Genomic DNA, 21,091 nt, shown 5'->3' on the forward strand with positions numbered 1-21,091 from the left:
GATAATGATTTATGAATGTAACATCATTCATCACTATTCACCATCTCTGTTTGTGTGCGAGGCTGATCACGTGATACATTTTAGGCTCGTTTCTCTTAAAGCAAAGGTGTCAAACATGTGGCCCGTGGGCCAAAACCGGCCCTCCAGAGGGTCCAATCCGGCCCGCAGGACGACTTTGTAAAGTGTAAAAATAACAGAGAAGACATTATCTGCAAAGTGTGCTTTTTTAAAACTGTAAATTTAAAATAATTTCTAGATCTTGATGAGTTGTTTTAATCATAAAGTACAATACTCACTGTTCTTTTGTCATTTTGTATCTCGTTTTTGTCATTTTTTGTCATTTTTGTTTTTCATCTGACTTTTGTCGTTTCTCTCATATTTGTCGTTTTCTTTGTCATTTCTGTGTTTCCTTTTTGTCTCACTTGTGTTTTTTGACTTATTTCTATCATTTTGTCTTTCGCTACTCTATAACTTTCGCAAAAGTTCTAGAGTAGCTGCTGCAGTTTGGTCCTCATTTGTAGCCTGTAATAAGAAGTTCTATTTTAAATGCATTAATGGTTACAGCATTTAGGGGATTCGTCCTTTCGGTTCCACAGAGTCTCTTTGTGTTGGAGCCTATATGTGGCTCAGCTGGAGCAGCTGGCAGTGAGCCAGATGTTGGCAAGAATGTTCTGGCTTTGAACTGATGCTGACCTCTGACAGTTTCTGCACTACAGGGAATAAGGAATTCTATTAGCGATATATTTAACATCGTTATTTTAGAAACAGGGGTTCAGACTTACAGTATCATTCATCATCCTTCAAATAAACACTGAAACTGAAGAAAAAGATGGCAGCAGACCTTCTAGAATAGATGTAAAAATGGTTGCCTTTCAGTTTGAAAGTAGATTTTAGCACGTTATTGACTTCTTTCAAGGCTCTGCATGGGCTGGCCTGGAGTTGTCTCTCTGAAGTTTTGATCTGTGATGAGTCTACTGGGCTCTGTTGACTCTTGGCCTTTCTTAATTTTAATCCATGTTGTACTGTCGGCTCTTTATTCTGTTTGTTTTAGCCTCAGGAGGGGATTATTCATTTAGGCTTTCATAACTCTTTTGCTGCGTTGATCATTAGTTAGTTTTTATTTTCCCACTGATGTTAAATCTATACTAGACCTTAATATCCAAAGACACAACCCTCCCTGCAATCTGCAAATTAGATCTCACAGCTTAGGACCTCTCTCCTCCCCTTCATTACACGTGGCCATTATGAATGAACGATTTGATAAGAGAAATAATTAAGAGATCAGAGCTCACAGTCGGTTACACGGAGGGGGAAAAAAAATCAGGCGTTGTGAGTATTTTGTTTCTTTGAACCGCACAGCAGTGTTCCGTGCTTTCTGGTCAGAGCTCATTAGGGCTGATCTTGATCTGACACAAGCCTAAAGAAGTCACTGACAAACTGCGAGGCCACCAGGGAGAGTCAGCCTTTTATCTGCTGCTCTAAAGACCAAGAAGCCCTGTGGTTGTAAGTTTACAATTTATGTTATGTAACTCTTAAAAAATGATGGAATATTGTGATTTCAGGACTCTCATCCATGTCAAAATACAAAGTGCTGAATTGAAATTAAAAGCTAAGAAGACGCCCACACTCTTTTCAGTCCAACCACTCTGTTCAACAATACAAGATTCACATTTTTACAGCAGCAACTCTGCTCTTGACCCACTTATTGTAATAACATACAAATAAGTGCTGTGTATTCCCTCAGAATACACAAACACAAGTATACACAAGTTTGTACAGGCTCAAATTTAACCATGTTTAAGCTTATTTCACAGACAGGCAGTCTGTATTTTTTTTTGTCTTGCTTGTGTTGTTTGTCTATTTTTTTGTCGTTTTGTCATTTTTGTTCTCATTTGTGTCATTTGTGTAATTTTTTGTCTCGTTTTGTCATTTGTCCATTTTTGTAACTTTTTTGTCTAATTTCTTTGTCTCTTTTTTGTATTGTTTTGTGTTGTTTGTCTCATTTTGTGTCTCATTTTTGTCATGTTGCATCTAAGTTTTGTAATATTTTGTCTTGTTTTTACAGTTTTTTTGTCTGACTTTTGTCGTTTTGATCATAAAGTAAAATACTATATCATTCAGTTCCAGATGCCTGTGACTAAATGTTTTGTGTCTTCGTAGAAACACTGTGATCTGTAAGTTGTAATGTGCACATGACAAATTAGGGCATAATATTGCCGAAATTGAACTTATTTTTCTTCCAAAATTTCAGGTTGTTCATGATGTTTTGTAAAAAAAATAATTACTTAAATGTGAACATTTTCAGAATGTACTTTTTTGCTCTAAAACAAAGGAAAAATTTGGAGTTGTGGTAATTTATAGGTTACTATGCTGTGATTTTACTGCTCCAGCCCCTGAACAAAAATGAATTTGACACCCCTTGTTTAGACTAATGACTTGATGTAGACTGCTAAGAATATCAGTGAAACTGCTACAGCGATGCTCTGAAACTCGACATGTCTACACTTTTTATTATTTTTTACCTGGTTTCTGAAATACATTTAACAGACAAGGACCAAATTGTCAGGCTTTGCAGCTTTTGAGCAGCTTTTGAGCTTATACTCTCTATCCATTAGACGGTAACTTTCCCTATCCTTTAGGTTTTTATTGTTTTAGGTGTTTTAGTTCCTTAAACATTCCCTGAAGGTTTCCTGAAGGTTCTGGGATTGCTATTTATGATATATGTCTGGAATTTACAGTGGTGTTTATGTTTTTAAAGAAGAAAATGTTGTATTTTACAGTTAACTACAGTTTCAGTTAATGTTGATGACAGTGGCAACCCTATATAAATACTGTATATCTAGTCATAAACAGCAAACCTTATATTCTACTGTACCTAACCCTCAGTTATAAAGTATTTAACTGTAAATAAGTAAGTAAAATACAAGTGTAAAATCACTTCAAAAATACTGGCAACCACAACTTCCAGTATTTTAGTGCAATTTTACTGGTTAATTGGTTACAGTGCAGTATATGTTTGCTCTTACAGACATTTTGGACCATCTGGTATTTTTGGTTGTTGTTACATCTTTAAAATCTTTTTTTTATTATTTATAAAAGTTAGCTGGAAACAAACACACAGTGACATTTTTTTCCACATTGGTTCTCCCTATGCTCCCTCGCCATCATCCTCTGCCCATTATTTGTGTTTTCATCCTCCGCCATGCTGTGCCTTCGCTGTCTGGGATTACATTCGAACTTTTTTTCTGCGCGCCAAATCCCCTCAGGCCGATCGTCCCTGTCAGGGAATTATGCTGCTAAATGATGGGAACACAGTCAGATGCCACCAGGACTCATAATCATAGCAGTGACCCTGTTAAAGCGGCTGCCCATGAGGACCGAGACACTTTTTCTAAAAACTGTATTTGACAAGGACATCGATTTTATTAGTCAGTGTGGGGTTGTGATTTCTTGTACTGATATAATTGATCTTCCCACTAATAACTGGTGTAATGAGTCACAGGTTGTAATTCAGTAATAATATTCAAGTCAACCAAGTCCTTAAAATAGAAATAAATGTCTTGGGATCCTGTTTGATTACAACGAAGGTTAATGCAAAACATAAAAGCAGGAAAGTGATTATTCTGACTTTAATAAAGAGGCAAAAGGCAACTCTACATACGGAATAAATCGTTTTCTATAGCATTACTGAGGATTTTGTGGTCACACAGGGTCTCAGATTACAGATTACACATTAGTATTTTTACTCTTAAATTCAGGGCAGCAGATAAAAATGAGTCAAATTTGTGGGATTTTCATTCTGAGCAAAATACAGATTGTAAACTTGTGCCAAATTTGAATAAACCTACATACAATCCATTCTATGAACTGGACACCTTGACTGTGACTGGAGGTGATCAGTGCTTGATAGCTTTATACGGAGAGGAAACAACTCTGAAAACAAGAGAAAGAAGGAAAGATTCCATATGAGGATTTACAGCCTTTCTGGGTTAATGAGGGCTGTACTTTCAAAATGCCTAAACAGGATAATATGTATGAGCTGCCTGACGAAAGAAAAGCTGCTCTGACCTCCTGATTTTCAGCTTGTTCGGGAAGATGAAGCTGTTCTTGCACAATGCTTCTCAAAAGTGGTATATTTTAATGCTACTGAGAACACAAATACGTTCATAAGGTATACTAAGTGCTTGTGCGAAGTAGTCACCCCCTTTTAAGTTCAAGATTCAAGACCTTTATTTATCACAAACACAATTATACATACTATAATGCACAGTGAAATGTATTGTGCACCTGTTCCAGACCGAAACAGTAAGAATATCCATCCATCCATCCATCCATCCATCCATCCATCCATCCATCCATCCATCCATCCATCCATCCATCCATCCATCCATCCATCCATCTATGCAAAATAAATATAAAAGTGTCAAATAGTGCAAAATAACATATATAGTACAAGGCAAAGTGTAAACAGTATGGTGGATAGGCAGTTTTCCCTTTTTTATTGCTTTTTAACATTGAATCATCAAGCCCTTTTTTTTGGCAACTATTTAAAAAAATATTTCATGTCAGTTGAAAACATAAAATGTGAAATAATTGACTGCACTGTAAACATCTCTGTGATCTATAAATGTATTTGGGGGCATATTGAGGCTTGCAATTGATTTGAGAGCATTAGTAAACAGCAGGAGCTTTTTAGGAGCTTTAGGAAAGGTGAATCTGACCCTTATGTTTCTCTTCTTAGGTTCCTGGATTAATAACATCATTAATAAGTGAAAGTGCCCACATTCATATAGACAGTCTCTGTAGCTGAATGAGCAGGTACAGCACCACCACCGCCTACTGAGGAGCTCGAGCCCGGCAGCTTTAGTCATCCCAAACAAATGAATAGTCTAACATTATTTTGGAGCATGACATCAGATAGTGTATCTGGCTGTTGCAAGAATTGCATTTTTGTATTTTTCAGTGCCTCACGGAACAGTTACAAAGTGAACCCATTTTCTGACCTGACACTGCTGGTTGGGTCAGGTTAAGATGTAGACACAAAAATACCTCACTGAGGAAAAGACTGTTGTTTGGATTGCTGCTGCTTAGTTAAAGAATAGGGGATGACATGAGTGAACAACACTGAAAAAAATGAAGGTCGGGGATGCTATAGGTTCATAAAAATGATGCACAGTCTCAATATCAACATCTTATGGTAAAAATGACATATGTTGTGAATTGGCGGGATATAAATAAAAGTGAATTAAATTACATTTCTTGAAGCTGACATTGATTAAATTAGCTACCAACTGATTAAAGAGGAGGAAAATGAGGCTCTAGTATATTTGTAACTATTCCAGTCTGATATAATGAAGACCACACATCATACAGATGTCTTTTAATATTTATTTTCTCCTCAGTCGGCCGACACCGTAAAAACTATGAAAATAAAGACATGCAGACATTTCAGATGCAAACACAAAATTCCCTAAAAAGTGTCTCTAATTAGACGGATTCCAAAAGTAAGTCTTTTCAGCTAGTTTTCTGTCATTAGACGGGTCCGATACGCGAGCTTGTGACAACACTCTATTAAACTGTCCATACAGAGCACCTTAACAAATAATGCCAACAAATATGAAACAAATAAAACTTTAAAGCCACAGTTACTGTGTGCGCCTCTCACACCGTGCAGAATAGTTATGTTTTTTAAGGTCATATTGTTTCCTCACTGGTAATATTGGTGTTTTCCCTCTGCAGCCGTATTGCATTTGACCCACAATCCCACAGGTGTGACCCTGAACTAAACTGTGGTCATGTGACTCGTTTTATTCTCCATCAAATGAACATTATAAAACAGCATTATATTTTACACCAAGCATCAATTTTAAAGGTGTACATTGTCAAAATTACCTTTCTTAACATCTTATTTATTGTGTTTTTAATTAGTTTTAATGACCATATGAATTCAAACATTTATGAACTGATGACAAAATATAATAACTAACTTGAAATCAGAAATCTCAAAATGACTGTCTTTTGGACAGTTCCGACATTAATATTGAAAATGTCCAACCAGGATTTTGAGGAAATCCTTTGAATCCTCTTCCAAGGGAGGAATGGTATGAAATATAAAACTGTGACAACAAAAAAAGCTGTACATGATCCAACCATACTCACTGAAAAGAAATGTAGACAAAATGCATGCAGTTCCTCCTTTGTTGACCCTCCTCATCATAACACTTCAGGCACAGACCCTTTAACAGAAAGATGTGTGGCTAAATTTAATTGGTTCTCACTGGTAACTACAATTTCAGACTTGTTTGCAGCTCAGCTTATCCAGTTACTTCATGGAAATGTGACCTTGCATGAACTGAAAGTGCATCAGCTATTGAAATGTATATTACATTGAAGCACATATTGTAAGGAGGTAGCAGAAATAAACTCAGTCGTTCCAGGTCACGTATGTCTATGGAAGCATGGCTGTATATGTGTGCATGCTGCAAGCAAACCTCTGTTTCTTTATATGTGTCTCTGCCTCTCTAATACTAACAAGTCTTCCAAGTAGCTCACTCCTGCAGGTGTCAGAGGGAGGCTAGGCAGCGCAGCCATCAGTGAGAAATATGGGCTGTAAGCCGGAGCTGTAGCACCATTACCGCCAGCGTCTTACTGCTGCTTTCATCTGTTAGCTCTATCTCAATGGTCATCTGGGGAACCTGGCGGCTGCGCTGCCATCAAATTGGAGCAGGGCAGGAGGAGGAAACAAAGACCATTATACAAGGAGTGTGTGCGTGCGTGCGTGCGTGCGTGCGTGCGTGCGTGCGTGCGTGCGTGCGTGCGTGCGTGCGTGCGTGTGTGCGTGGGCACGGGCGTGGGACCAAGAGTGAGAAATGCAGTCCTGTGCACGTACCAGAGCTCGTTGCTGCGTATGTGGGTGCATGTGTGTGCGTCTGTGTGTGCGCATTAGCGTGCACGAGGGCGAGAGAGAGAGAGGCAGCATAACAAATCAAAAGCCCTGGTTTGTCCATAAGAAGCCTCGTGGCCGGAGGCTACAAAGAGAAGCTAACGCAACACTTTGTCTGCACTGCCTCTCTCTCTCCAGTGGCGAGGCGTTTCATTGAACAGTGCTGCAGCTGATACAGTGCAGCTTCCTCTGACAGCTCTATTCAATAGAGTACAGGATGAAGCAACGTTATTTATGTACTTGTGTGTTCGTGTAACTACATGTGTGTGTTTGTGCCGGTACATGTGCAGAGGGTTGTTTGTGCAGGTATTCTTATGTTGTTGTTGATGGGATATGCTGGTGGACTAAGTGACTGCTGCTGCTGCTGTGTGTGTATCAGCCCTTTAAAAAAAACAACTATTTAGAAATTAAAATGGAAAACTTTGCTTTTATTTTCAGTTTGCAGAAGCTGTAACATGGTCACTGTCCTTTCTAAGATGCAGTTTGAGGCTATTATTATTTCTACAAAGGGTAAGTGCTGCTGGGCTTTCCCCTACAGCTGCGTGTGCCATAGCAGTGCACACTACACAGATTTTCTGCCAAGCTGTGTGTCAAATTTAACTCTAACCCCAAATACGTTGAGCTTCTACTGGGATTCAGGCTGAGATGGGAAGTGGAAGTTATGGCAGCTTCTGGGACTTAATTAAAAATGTCAGCATGGCAGGAAATCTGAGAAAACGTGAGGTTAGGAAATAAAATTTTGATTATTTACAGTCCAATGTAGTGTGTAAAATGCTGCTCTGTGCTGCTTTTTGTTGTTGACGCTAAGAAAACTATGCACTCTTGGACATCTGGTTTGGTGCTGCTCTAATGCAGCCAGATGGTGTTTTAAAAGTCCAGTACCGGACACATGGTCATACTGCAGTTGTTTTCTTTTGTGTCGCAGCCCCATGAGTCCACAGGCAAACAGTATCACAGTGTCTTTTTGAATGTATCCAGCTCCAGAGAAGTTACATGACTCACTATTAATAATAATGACAAGAATAAATCTCATTGATGTGACCTCTGTCAGTGTATAAAAACAAATTACCGCACAAAAGAAGAAAGTACATACTAGTATGTGGTTTCATGATAGAGAAAATAGAGAAAAATGTTTTTATTTCACTTTCATAGTCACAATACTAAACTTTAAAAGATGAAAGTTGCACAGGTGAAGTTACACTGACATGTAAATGCCTTGTAATTACTTTCATATGGGGTGATTATGGGACCTCACAGTTTTGTTTGGTTCCACTTTTAACTTTTTTATTTATTTTTTTATTTTATTTTATTTTTTTTTTACAAGGAAACAAATAAAATGCAACAAAGGTCACTAGCAGGACACAGCCAGTAAACAGTTAACGGTTGACCTCTCAACCTCTTTATAGCACATATAGTGCATCTTTTATGTAGCCAGATGGAAAGTAAAAGTATGTGGACATCATGGTCATATCAGGCTTTCGTGCAGAACACCAAGCTTTATGTCTTCATGTTGTCACCGACCTGCAATTCCCCACCTTTTAATTCAATGTAACTGCAATCATTCTCTGTTTTTTAATTGCATTCTAGACCTTAATATTGCAGTAGCACTGTGCATTCATTGTGAAAGCAAGAATTAGAAAATCATTTTCAGTAAATATAACCCAGCGCTTTGGAGAACCATTTGATGTTGTTGTGCTATCAGCTGACTGCTCTACCGATCTTTACAGCATTTAAATTCTACTTACATTTACATGCACAAGGGATTTCAACATCATTTTTTCTGATTCAATTTTCTTAATGTTCAGAACCTAAGTGTGACCCGGAGTCTCTTCTACTGTAAGTGATGTATACGTGTGTGTACAGTATACGCATGTGAATCACATCAATACTTGCGGTGGCGAGCTGGAGGAAAAGCACATAAAGAAGAGTTATGGCTCTATCTCCTGGTGTCTCTGTCTCTGAGGGAGCACCTATGTGAGAGAGACCTTTTAGTGCTGACACATGCCTCAGTGCCTTTAAGGTTGAGGGGAGAAGATATTATGTTTCTGATGTATGACTGCTAGTGCAAACACTTCTGAGCCAATGATGACAGAGATAATGATGACTGCTGCTTCTCAATCCCCGCATGCTCGTCTGGAAGCAAGTTTGTCCAGACATGGGTGTCGCTGAGGGTGAAACGCACATGATGCTCCATTTGCAATGCCTCGCACGGACCGTCATCTATATGAGCCCTCCAGGGTTAATTCATATTTATACCATTTAGGTGTGATTGATTTGCTACTCAGGGTACGCCTACAGCGGTCTGCGATCGTCTCTGCAGTGCCCAGAGAACTGTTGATTTTATGAATAGATCTGGGATGCATTTGTCAATAATATGGATCCAGACATTTCCACTTCAGTGGCTCAGAGATGCGTTAAGGAATGTGTGTAGGTGTGCACCTTGTATGTGTCTGTTTTGCTTTCTTAAGGTTTTTCATGGAAAGGAGGAAGGTGTAAAGAAGGTGCCCTTATATTATAAAGTGTAAAAATGTGTTAAATAATTTTTTATGTTTATTGTTGGGCTCTTCTTCAGCATAAGAAAGAAGGTGTTTGTCATGCGGGTTTTTGCAGAAACACATCGAATAGTAGCAGCAGCTGTATTCAGTACAGCGTTGTACAACCCAGTGATCGTATACAGACAACAAGTTATCTTTTAAAATGTTCATCTTTGCTGTTTTAGCACTCTTGGGATCTTGGAAATAGATCAAGTTTGAGAATTAGTCAGTTAATTGTGTGGCCAGAACAAACAGAATATGAAAACAAACAAAAAAAAAGATTAAATTTTCTGCAGAGATAGTTGGTGGGGCTGCACAGTGGCTTGGTGGTTAGCACTTTCACCTTGCAGTTAGAAGATCCCGGTTCACATCCCAGCCTTCTCAGGAGCTTTCTGCGTGTAGTTTGCATGTTCTCCCTGTGCATGCTCTGGGTTCTCTGGCTTCCTCCCTCAGTCCAAAAACATGCTGAGGTTAATTGGTAATTCTAAATTGTATGTAGGTGTGAATGTGAATGTGATTGTTTGTCTCTTTGTGTAGCCCTGTGATAGACTGGTGACCTGTCCAACGTGTCCCCTGCCTTCCCCCTAAGTCAGCTGGGATAGACCTCAGTCCCCCTGCGACCCTGCGTCACAATCAGATTTTTTTAAAGAATAATGGACAAATGTTTTAAGATTTTCATCTACTTTTGAGATGTGCATGCTAGATGCTGCCACCTCTTCCGCTACTTGGCCCACATCAACCCTTTCAACAAGCTTTTAATTGACTTTCCTCCATCTGCCTCCTTGCCAATCTTTGTAATTTGCTAATGAAGTGTGTATAGATGTCATCATTTGAAAACACTCTCAGCTGCAGTTGCTGCGTATTTATTAAAGGAGAAATTAATTAGGAGTCAAATGAAAAAAAAAAACAGACAAAAAAACCTCACACTAAGATCCATGACTTTTAAGCAAATATAGTGAAGCAGAAATGTTCCTGTAAGTAGAGAACATGCTGCATCCTGCTAGAAGGCCATTCTCAGTCTTATCAGACATCAGATGTTACTGCAGCTTGTGCTGCTGTACACACAACATCCAGTAGACTGGAAGGCATCACTCTTTTTTCTTCCTTGCTTGCTTTTCTTGCTTTCTTTATTTCAGTATTGCAACTTCATGACTAAAGTTCCTTTCTTTACTTGCCCCTTATTCCTCTGTACTGTATTCCCCCTCCCTCTCCTTTTCTTTTTCTTTGATTCCTATTTTTTTCCCGACCCTCCTTTTCTTTTCTTCGTTGTCTTGATAAATGTTACATTGAGCATTAATGTTTCAGTGCCACATGCAAGTTTGATGGGGGCGCCACCATTCTTGTGTCTTTTTAGAATACAGTATGTGTGCCCTAATTGTGCCATGCACAGTTGATCCTTCTTGCTTCTTACCACTTACATGCAAAAAAGAATGAAATGTAAAGAGGAGAACAGAGATGAAGATGCATCTGTGTGCCTGATAGTCAGCTCCTCTGGGAAAGTGATGTTGACATTACCTGTCCTCTGCACGCCCAGCGCCTCCGTCCACATCATTACTGCCTTTCTGATTAGACCGTGATGCTGCGAGTGATTCTCATATAGTCGACAGTGCATAAGGCAGCCCTGCAGGGTCTGAGTAAAAAACAATCTCTGGAAAACAAGATAAAAAATGCATATGATACTTTTGACGACATTTGACTGTTGGACGCTCTCTCGGTTTGGATGAACCGAGCAGCAGCAGCTTCATTTGGCAACATGTTCTCCGCTTTGATTCACACTAATGACAACAAGACGGGAGGAGGGATTAACACAATTAAGGTTGTATTTTTGAAATAATTTCAACCCTTACGTTATGGAAAATAATGTTTATGTAGACAATTCATAGTCTTAAATAGAATCTCATTGAAGGAAAGGTGTCAAATTCAACTGTTAATGCAGGTACATACACACACAGACAGTTTACATTCCCTAAATTTCAACTTAAATGTATGTGCATGCAGGAAAATCTGAGTTCTAAACAGAATCTAATACAGGAACTCTAAATAGGATCCAACACAGAATCTTATTTGACTTAAAACTGGTACTCCTGCAGCTTCATTTTTGCATTTTAGACTTTTTTTTACACAGGTGCATGCACACACAGACAGTATTTAAACTCCAAATTCCAACTTAAATGTGTGTAAATGGAGAAAAATCTGCATCTTAAATGGTCTTACACGGGATCTTATTGAAGACAAACTGGGATATTCAACTCTTGCAGCTTTACATTTGCATTTTGTGCCTTTTTGTGCAGTTACAGGCACACACAGATAGTATTTATACCCTTAACTTAAACTTAAATATATGCATATGCACAAAAAATCTGAGTTTTAAACAGAAGAACATGGATTTCATTTGCGAAAAACTGGCAGGTTTCAACTTATAGAGCTTTATTATGTGTTTTGAGCCTTTTTATGCAGGTACATGCACACATAGTCAGCATTCAGTCCCTAAATCCCTGATTAAATATATGAATATGTTGAAAAATCAATCTAAAATAGAATCTTACACTGAAAAGTGGCAGATTGAACTCTCACACGCAGCCAATCTCCATTCTCTAAACTTCAACTTAGAAAAATCATAGTTTTAAACAGAATCTAACACCAAATCTTATTTGAGAAAACTGTAGATTGGACTCTTGCAGCTTTGTTTTTGCATATTTAGACCTTTTTTACGCATTTGGTCACTAAATCCCTGAATAAATATATGAATATTTAGAAAAATCATTCAGTGTCATTGAAGAAAAAGTGGCAGATTGAACTCTTGCAGCTTTGTTTTTGCTTTTTTAAACCTTTTTACGCAGGTTCATGCATTCAGACTAATTCCACCCCCTAAACTCCAACTTAAATATATGTCAGCTTCATGCACAACTTTAACCCAAACCTGCTTCAACACTGGAATTCAGAACCTAAACATCTACACACAATCTTAAAGCTTTTCTTTTTTTCTTTGCTCCCATTCTCCTTTGGACTTGGTCCCTGTCGGGGCGTGTGATCCTCGCTGGTGTCTGCACACTAACACACACACACACACACACGCACGCCTGCACGCACAGGTGTCGCTTTCCTGTGCGATGAATCTGCAGATGCAGCCTCACCGCATTCGGCGTGCAGCGGCTGACGTCAGGAGGAGAGCGGAGCGAGAGGAGTTGAAATAGGGCAGAGCAGGAGCGCAGCGCGGAGAGGAAAACCAGCCGGAGGAGCCGGAGGATGGAGAGCCGCCGCCGCTGCTGCTGCTGCTGCTGCTGAGAGTTGGGGAGGACGCGCTGTAACCGTCGCTACTGACACAACCAGCCAGTCATTCATCTGAACCCTCGTAACCTTCTTTTTTTTTTAACTGAGCGAGCAGGAGGAGGAAGAGAAGGAGTCGGAACTAAAAAAACAAACACAAAAAACAAAACAACAAAAAAAAAAACAAAAAACAGCGCAGTTGGACGAGAGAAATCTGTGGCACATTTGCACGAATTTCCTTTTTTTCTGCCTTCTTGCCTCGGAATACCACAGGTAAGCTGGAAAGCAGTGATATATAAGCTTGCTTCAATATATATCTGCTGCTTCTTCTTTCTTTTCTTTTAAATTTATTTACAAGTTTGCTTGTTTTTGGGCTTTGGCGCTGCGTTATCCGCACTGTTTTTGGAGTGAGAGTGAATAGAAACTGTTAAGAGGGCGGCAGTGGTGTGCTTAAATTTTGAATTAGTTTCAGCTGAGGAGAAATGCATCAATAATAGAGAGAGAGAGCTCCAGAATTTGCAGGCTGGGAGATGTGTGTGAGGTGCAGCCTTATAGCGCAGGGCGATGTCAATGACAGTCTGTGACAGTGGAACTACACTGGCTGCTATGTCGCCTTTTGTCTGGCGCAAAAGAAGAGGCAGAGTAAAACAGGGGTGTGATTAATCTTTCAATATGACCAGATGCCAGCATTGGTAACCTCATATAACCGTACGGGCGAGCGGCTCTCTCTCTGCAGAACAGCGGGGCAGTGTTTGATAAATGGCTCCTGGAGGACTCCTCTGCCCGGATGCGCCAGGTTTGCTGGAGCAGCGGAGGGACTGAAATGATAACACAGTGAGACATCCCCTCGCTGGGGCTCTCTGGCGTGGATTCCCCCCTTTTCGCACCTCACCTCCCCTTCCTCACCCGGTCCTTCCTCCCTCAGCCACTTTGGCAAGACTTCGTCTATTAACATGAAGCTCGTAAGAGTGAAAGATGGAGGGAGAGAGAGAGAGAAAAAAATCCCTAAACAAGATTAGATGTTCTTGTCTGATTGTGGTAAATGAGCTGCTTCAGCGCTCCCTCATGGGAAAATCCTATCAGTGTCACCAGAGAGCTGGCACAGCGGCAGCAAAGCCTCCGTGACGGCCAGCGGAGTGGGAAATGAGGATTGGTCGGCGCGCTCTCTGGCGTGGCTGAGAGTGGACGCTGCGCCGGAGCTCTCCACGGTGCTGAAAAACGCTCCTCTTATTCCCCTTCACTTCCACTCCTCGCTGTCTTTACCCCCTTCTTGTGCTCCCTGCTACTCTCTCTGTGGTTTTGTTGGAGCTCCTCTCTACCTGGAACCAGAGATGGAGCCAGGAGAAGAATTGCAACCATCCATCACTGTGGTATCTGAAAGAATGGTTTTAAACCTGAGCCATTCAGCTGAGCCATGCAGTCCCCCACACCAACATACTGGCACACATACATCACATGCAGAGACCTGAATCAATATTTTGCACTGGCTCCTGAACGAGAGTGTTAATGGCAGCTGGGGAGTTTACAGCAACACACAGCCTTTGGACTTTAGTCGTTCTTTGCAGGGAAAATAAGCAAGCAAGCATGTCAGGATGTATACATGCTGACTCAGTGGAGTTGAGTAAAGAAAATAACAACCAATGCATGAGAGTCTGGGTGTTGTAGTGGTGATGGGTGGGTGGCGGTGGGATTTTTTACACTGTGTCCTGAACCCTGTCAGAGCAGTTCTGCGGCTCACGCTGGGGTCGGGTCTGAGAAATAATGATGTAGCCCAGAATAGTGACTCAGTCGGGCATATTGTAGTTTGCAATCTGGCGTGTAACTTATTAGCTGTCTCACGGAGAGCCATTACAGCCCGGTGTCCAGCAGATTATGGCTGCTTGTTGCGCTTCAGAGGCAGCCTAATAGTGGGATGACTCACACACTCACTAACTGACACTGAAGATACACTGGTGTATCCATGCACATATGCACACACACACACACACACACACACACACACACACACACACACACACACACACACACACACACACACAAAAGAAAACACTCTTCACTGTAACATTCCAGTCATCAGGCTTCTTGGAGTGCTCTCCTGCTAACCACCTAAATCCTCCAAAATCCAGCTGAACCAGCTTATATGTGCATAAATGCATGTGTGCAGTACGTTGTGCATATTACTCGGACAAAGCGAGAATTTCCAGGATGGCAGCAGAGGTCTAATCTGCCGTTGAGTAAGGGGAGCTTTCGCACGCTTCCACAGGTTTTGCAGGATTTGCTATTCCTAGTCCGGCAGTCTATTTATCCACGTCTCCAGACTGCATTTAAATGTATCGTGATAAGCATGTAATTGACTTTTCAAGTGACACTGGCAAAATATTAAGCTGCAGTCAGCTTTTCCTTCTGTAATAAACAGTTTAACAGTGTCAATACTGCTGTTGTTTTGTGGTTGTTAAGGGATAATTGGATTTTGAGTCGCTTGTGTTGGAGCGGCTCACAGTGTCGATGTTTGAAAATGGATGGATACAGTCTGTGTATTAATCAACCAAACATGAAAAAGTAAAGCTAGATGTAGTGCCTAGTTGGAGATCAGTTTAATAATATGATGAATGTGATGCTTTATTGATCCCAGTAGAGAAGCACGTCGCTCCTAGAAGGTCAGAGTTCAGGCTGAGTAACAGAACAGCAGGTGGGAGTTCAGTTTCTTGCTCCAGGACATTTCAGCTGACTGTCCGCTGATACAAGAGGCTGCACAGAGGTCGGTTTGGTAAAAGTAGACCCTCTCTGCACACTTGACTTCCCTGCTGCTCATAATGTAGAATACTGAACAACGGGGAATCGTGTGCTACAGCCTTCTTAGTGCAAAAGATTATTTTTTTAAGTTGTTTGGTACTTTCAAAAAGCTTCCTAACAAAAATTTGCAAATAAAGGTCGAGCAGATACATCAAAGATTAAGTTGTGTTTTGCAGCATTTTGGTCTGCCGGAGAAGAAATGTTGGTTGGCTGCAAGACAGAGGAGAGATTTTGTTCTGTACAAGCATTTCATAGCGAGTAGCGACTGGGCAAAGCGTCAAATCATAAAGTTCTTGTTACCAAAAATCCTCACTGAAAGAGAGGATTTAAAAAGAATCTTCCACAACACATGAATTATAGTTACTGCTCCAGATATTTGGAGTTTCAGCTGCAGTCTGTGGACACAAATAGTCAAATATTGTTGATGTTGGTGGTTTGTTTATTTGCAGAGTTGTTGTTGTCAGTAGCCATGACCCAGTACTTTTTTTTTTTTGTATTAATGTAGGCACTCCAGGCTCAAAAAAATCCACACATAAAGTGCCCTGGATGACAGTTTCATGTAACATTTAATTAGAATACGCTACATTTTTCATATCAATTATAATTCTCCACTCATGAACAGTTTAAATGCTTGGCATCGCACCTCCTCAACCCCATGCAGAGCTCGTCTAATCAGGAGCAGGATTTATCTGCGCACAACAAAGCTATCCCCTTAGGTAAACCATACCCATTTCCTTCCCTTCCCATTTTTTTTATGCCTGGTGACTTTGCTTTGCAGATTTCACAAAGGAATATAATGAGCCCTACTCCAAAACAAAGGTAAAAAAAAAAAAAAAGGAATACAGATGGTGAGTCACACTCTTATGAGCTGGCTCTTTTCGCCATACAGTCGCATTCTGATGGGGCTGACGAGATTAGTTTTAAAGCGAACTGATGAAACTCCTTCTTGTGGGTTTAACGGGGCTGACACTCACACACACTCACACCTAGAGAATATAACCCTGATTAAAACGAGGCCTGTGACAATGGAGACCACTTTATATGAATGACACCCAAACCGAGGTGGGCTAACGTGCTCCATTAGATTCTGTACATTTTTGTTCTACGGGCAAATTACCGATAAGTCCCGCCCTCTGGTACTCCCTGCAGAATGTAAGGACTGCGAAATGTGGGCAACACGGTTCACTTGAAATTCTGATCACTAATGTTGAACTTCTAGAAATGACCTTTTCTGCTGCATCCCATATGAACACAGCAGTTGAGCTCAGAGTATCAGCAGCGCAGCTCTGAGCAAATAGTGGTCGCTGCCTCCTCAGCCTGAATGGAGGAGACTGACGAAAGAGTCAGCAGAGAGGGGGAAATGCGTAGAGGGGTTATGGAAAGGTCACCTGGCGTATCTGTTTTCTGCTCGGAATTTAGTCAGCCATCTGCCCGTCCCTTTTATGCAGTTACGCCTCAGTCCCCTGTTGAAAAGTGCCAAATAGTGGCGCTTTCTGCATTGAAGCTGTTCTGTCAGATCACATTTGGAAGGAGGTTTGGATTTCTTAAATGTTGCTTCTCTCATCTAGGGAGATACCCATTTTCTCATGTGTCTGAGGTTAAACTCCAATCATTAGTGATCAGTTCTCTAGGGTTCAAGAAAGTGAGGCATGATGAATGCAATCTGTTTCAAACATTATCAGGTGAAAGCTCTGAAAAAATGGTAAATGATGGACCTTTGAGTCAAGAGGTTTTTGTCCGGCATGCTGTTCTGAAGGTTATGAATGAACATTTATCCATATCAAATGAATGTCTAGAAGCAATGTCATTGAAATTCAATCAAATCTAAATGTTTTCAGTAATTGCTGTGAACAAATTAACTCACTTATGAGTTCTTTAACATCCTGTTTGTCTTGTTTTGCTGGGAAATATGATCACTCAAGAGAGCCGTCATCATAATATGACCTGGATCTTTAACAGCAAACTGAGTTAAAGTTTTCAGAAAATCTGCCCAATGATTTATCAAGTAAAAACTTTTAGAGATCTCTTTTGCATTTACTAATCTGGATTTACCCTTTGCAATAGTTTTCTGCATGGATATGAAGCTTTGGAGCTGCAGTGGGACGAGCATAGCAAGGGCTGAGCATCACAGCCAAAGCACTGCCACTGAAAGTCAAACATTTTGTCATAAAATGGATCAACTTTGGGTTTTTGAATGATAATTTGCAATAACTTGAATACAGTTTTACTTACTTGTAGCTGACATCCAGTGAGAATGAAGGTCACTGACAAGAACAACTATTTGACAATAGTGTGCTGATGTTTGAAAATGTGATATTAGAGAGGAATCCTGTGCCGCTTTACATGCATTGATTTCTGGCCGCTGCAGTCATGATCAAGGCTTCAAACAACAATCCATGGCTGTTTGCATGTTCAAGTAATTCTTCAGTGAGCACTGATTACATGTAGAAGCTCAAAGTGCCTCTGAAGAGCTATTTATGCTTTAGAATGTGTTTTCCTCTTGGTTTCCAGTGCACACCTCTTTCATGTTGTTTGCTAACACTTTCCCAGTGCTGTAATTAGCAGATGCAGCTCTGTTAGCCGAGCAGGCCACCCTGTCCCTGCACCGCGGATCCCCCTGATATCCTTTCTGCTCTTGCAGCCATGTCATACAGCCTGCAGGGATTTATGGGTTTAACAAGTCACTCTCTGTTTGTGTGTCTTTCAGACACACCTGACAAGCAGGATGTGGGCTTTAACGCCCAAGGGCTGCTGATCTGGTGACGGAAAAGAGCCAAAAGTCAATATCAGAAAGGCAAAGTGGGACAGGAAGACAATAGAGTATGACACAGAAGAAGGAGCCACTTTTCTTTCTGTTTCTCTCACTAGTCTCAAGATGGGGTCTTATTACTACCTAACAGCCTGAAGCTCTGTCACCTCTATAGAGACAGAAAGTGGCAAAGAGAGAGTGTCAGGCAATAATTAATTTGGAGGCAATGCAGGAGAAGCCCAGCTGATAAGGATATCTGCTACTAAAGCACCACAACCTGCATTGTGTTCACTTCTCTGTGCCTTTTCCGCATTATTTTTCTCTCTAAGGGTGCATTTCAGCGCAATCTGAAAAGGCACATGTGTAGTTGTTTCTCTGCAGAATGAATGCATTAACTTTTCTATCGCCGCTGCCATATGTTTTTGTCACATGTTTTAATTGCTTTAATGCCGTTCTTGTTGTTGCTCACATTATTTGCTCTGCTGTTGGCTGTTTTCGAGCCTTTGTGGGTGTTCGTCTGGTTTCTGCCTGGAGTTAGAGTTTTATTGTGTTTTTTGCTATATTTTGACACATTTCTCCTTTGTTTCACTTTCCCCCCTTTTCACACCCAGTTCCTAGAAAGCAGTTTTTTTGCTCTTGTAAGCATATTGCAGATAAAATGTAAAGCTTACATGTGTGTTTAGATTTAAGTGTCACTGTTTGGTTTCTGCCCACTGACCATTTCAATATACATTTTGCTAACCACACTGCTTTTTATACAATTATTTTCTGCTATTCCAGACAGTCATTAGGTTCCATTCATTTCAATGCAATATGAAAAAAGAACTTAGCAGACTCACAAGTATTATCAGTGAATCCAGTGCCTGATTTGTCTTATTTCCCTGTGACCTTCATTGCTGTCCAACAACTATTAAAAGCTAAAAAATACTCACAAGTGCAAAAATCAGTGGCTATAAATAATCCCCAACAAATGCACCATTAACCTGTTTGAGTAACATTTGTTAACATTGTTCAGATGTTTGATGACATAACTGAGCTTTTTTCAGAGTATTTCAGGGAGGTCAGATAGTACTCAGACAAGCTTTTGGTCTTTTCATGTAATATATTTATATTATTTCATTTCCAACTATGTAAAAAGTCACATTGGACAAATGAAAAGGACTGGTTAATGGATTATTATGTTAGCAAAGAATGGAACATGCAGTTGATTGGAAAATCTAACCTTTAAGTTGCTTTGGTGAATATGTTTATCTATTTTACATAACCGGTAGACATGAAGTAACATTAGCATTGTTTTGGAGTTGTGTTTCTGATTATCTCATCTAAAGTTAGCGTCTGTTTTTGGTCTTGAGGAAGATTGTTTTATTTCCAGGTGTTAATTCTCTGCTATGTTCATGAGATAATAGCAAATTTTGTGAAATAGGTAGTGAACAGGTTCATTTAGCCTTTTTAGCCAGCTGTTTTTCCTGAAAACAGATGTTAAACGGTTGATGGGAGCTGAATACAGTTTAGTTTTGCAATGTAAAACTAAGACAATGGTCTGAAAGATGCTGGTGGAACAGAGGAAAACTGCAGTGGAGTGAAAATTTGCTCACTACGAGGGAGACCTTTCATATTGCACATCCTTTGATCCCCTGCTAATGTAAAAATATTTATTTTGCAACTTAGGTGATGCAGATTACAAATTCTTACAGATCTAGGAGACAGATAACTGACATTTGCAACAAATATGCAGTACAGTTGCGGGAAAAAAGAACATCTTTCAACATATTTCCTTTGATGTTGATAGGCTGTTAGTCATGTCTAGCCAATCAGAAAGAGTTATTTGCTACAGGTAGAGAGAGTCAGCTACACTAGACCACATTTTTATGCATTTTATCAGTAATCAGTAAAAAATAACAATACAAATAATCCGGAAAATGCTGAATATCGGCTCTGATGGCTGGTAATCGGTCGCCCCCTAATGCAACTTGAAAAGTGCATAAACAGCAGTAGAGTCTTTTCAGAGTAAAATAAGATAAAGTCGTGGTCGGTCGCTTTGACGACTACTTCATGCATTTTGTGATTGGACTCAGCTCTGAGGTCAGCGATGTGGTCTTGTGACAAGAGCCGCAAACTGTGGGGCACTTTTAGGAAGTGAACAGCAGGATTACTGAAATAAGTAAAGCCTTGCCAGACCGATAAAAGCTAAAAATGTCCAAATATTCCCTTTCTCGTTCCAACTGCTTAGTCATCTTTAATTAGATAATTTCTTTCTTAATTAGTTCCAACTCGTCTATTGGAGTTTAAAAAAAAAAAAAAAAAATCTTTTTTTAACTGTGAGCTGCCTGGATCCGGAGCTGATAAGGCCTGTCAGCGTTTAATTAGTGCACCGACAACCACACATCTCCTTTCCAAAGAGGGCAGCGCTTCTAAGCCTTTTACATTACGGTTGAATGACAGTTCATAACCTTATCTTTCCCAGCTAATGTGCTGTATAAATCCTTTTTGGGAAACACCTCTCCAGAGAAGACCTGAAATTTATCACATTTCTTGTCATGAAAAAAAAGACAAATAAATAAAGCCTGAAAGGATGTGATTCCTGTTCACATGGAGTGTCTGGAAGATAACTAGGGTTAGAGCGTATGATCCTGATGCACGGCTGGCAGACAGATTGACACTCCTGGCCTCTTCAGGATCTCCTCTAACCGCACAAAAATGTAGACGAGTGACTTGTGAAAACATTTTGGGGCGAAGGCGATTCTCTCGGTGGCTCTATTTCATGCTACATAGGCATCCGTCTGAAAAAAAGAAACAGGGGGGGTT

At 40.2% G+C, this 21,091-nt stretch overlaps 1 protein-coding gene across 2 annotated transcripts in view; it reads left to right on the top strand.

The window, feature by feature from the left end:
* The window catches only part of fstl4 (follistatin-like 4), a 257,662-nt gene that overhangs the window by 22,534 nt on the left and 214,037 nt on the right, over positions 1-21,091 (top strand). Inside the window, exon 1 of one of the 2 annotated variants that reach the window (XM_023266556.3) lies at positions 12,634-13,017. The exons of the other annotated variant lie outside the window; for it this stretch is intronic. The gene's annotated coding sequence lies outside the window, so the exon portion shown is untranslated. Of the gene's footprint in view, positions 1-12,633; positions 13,018-21,091 lie in introns of those variants that run through there. 2 annotated transcript variants of the gene reach the window in all.

Source organism: Amphiprion ocellaris, chromosome 14, assembly GCF_022539595.1.
Source record: "Amphiprion ocellaris isolate individual 3 ecotype Okinawa chromosome 14, ASM2253959v1, whole genome shotgun sequence".
Classification (NCBI taxonomy): domain Eukaryota; kingdom Metazoa; phylum Chordata; class Actinopteri; family Pomacentridae; genus Amphiprion; species Amphiprion ocellaris.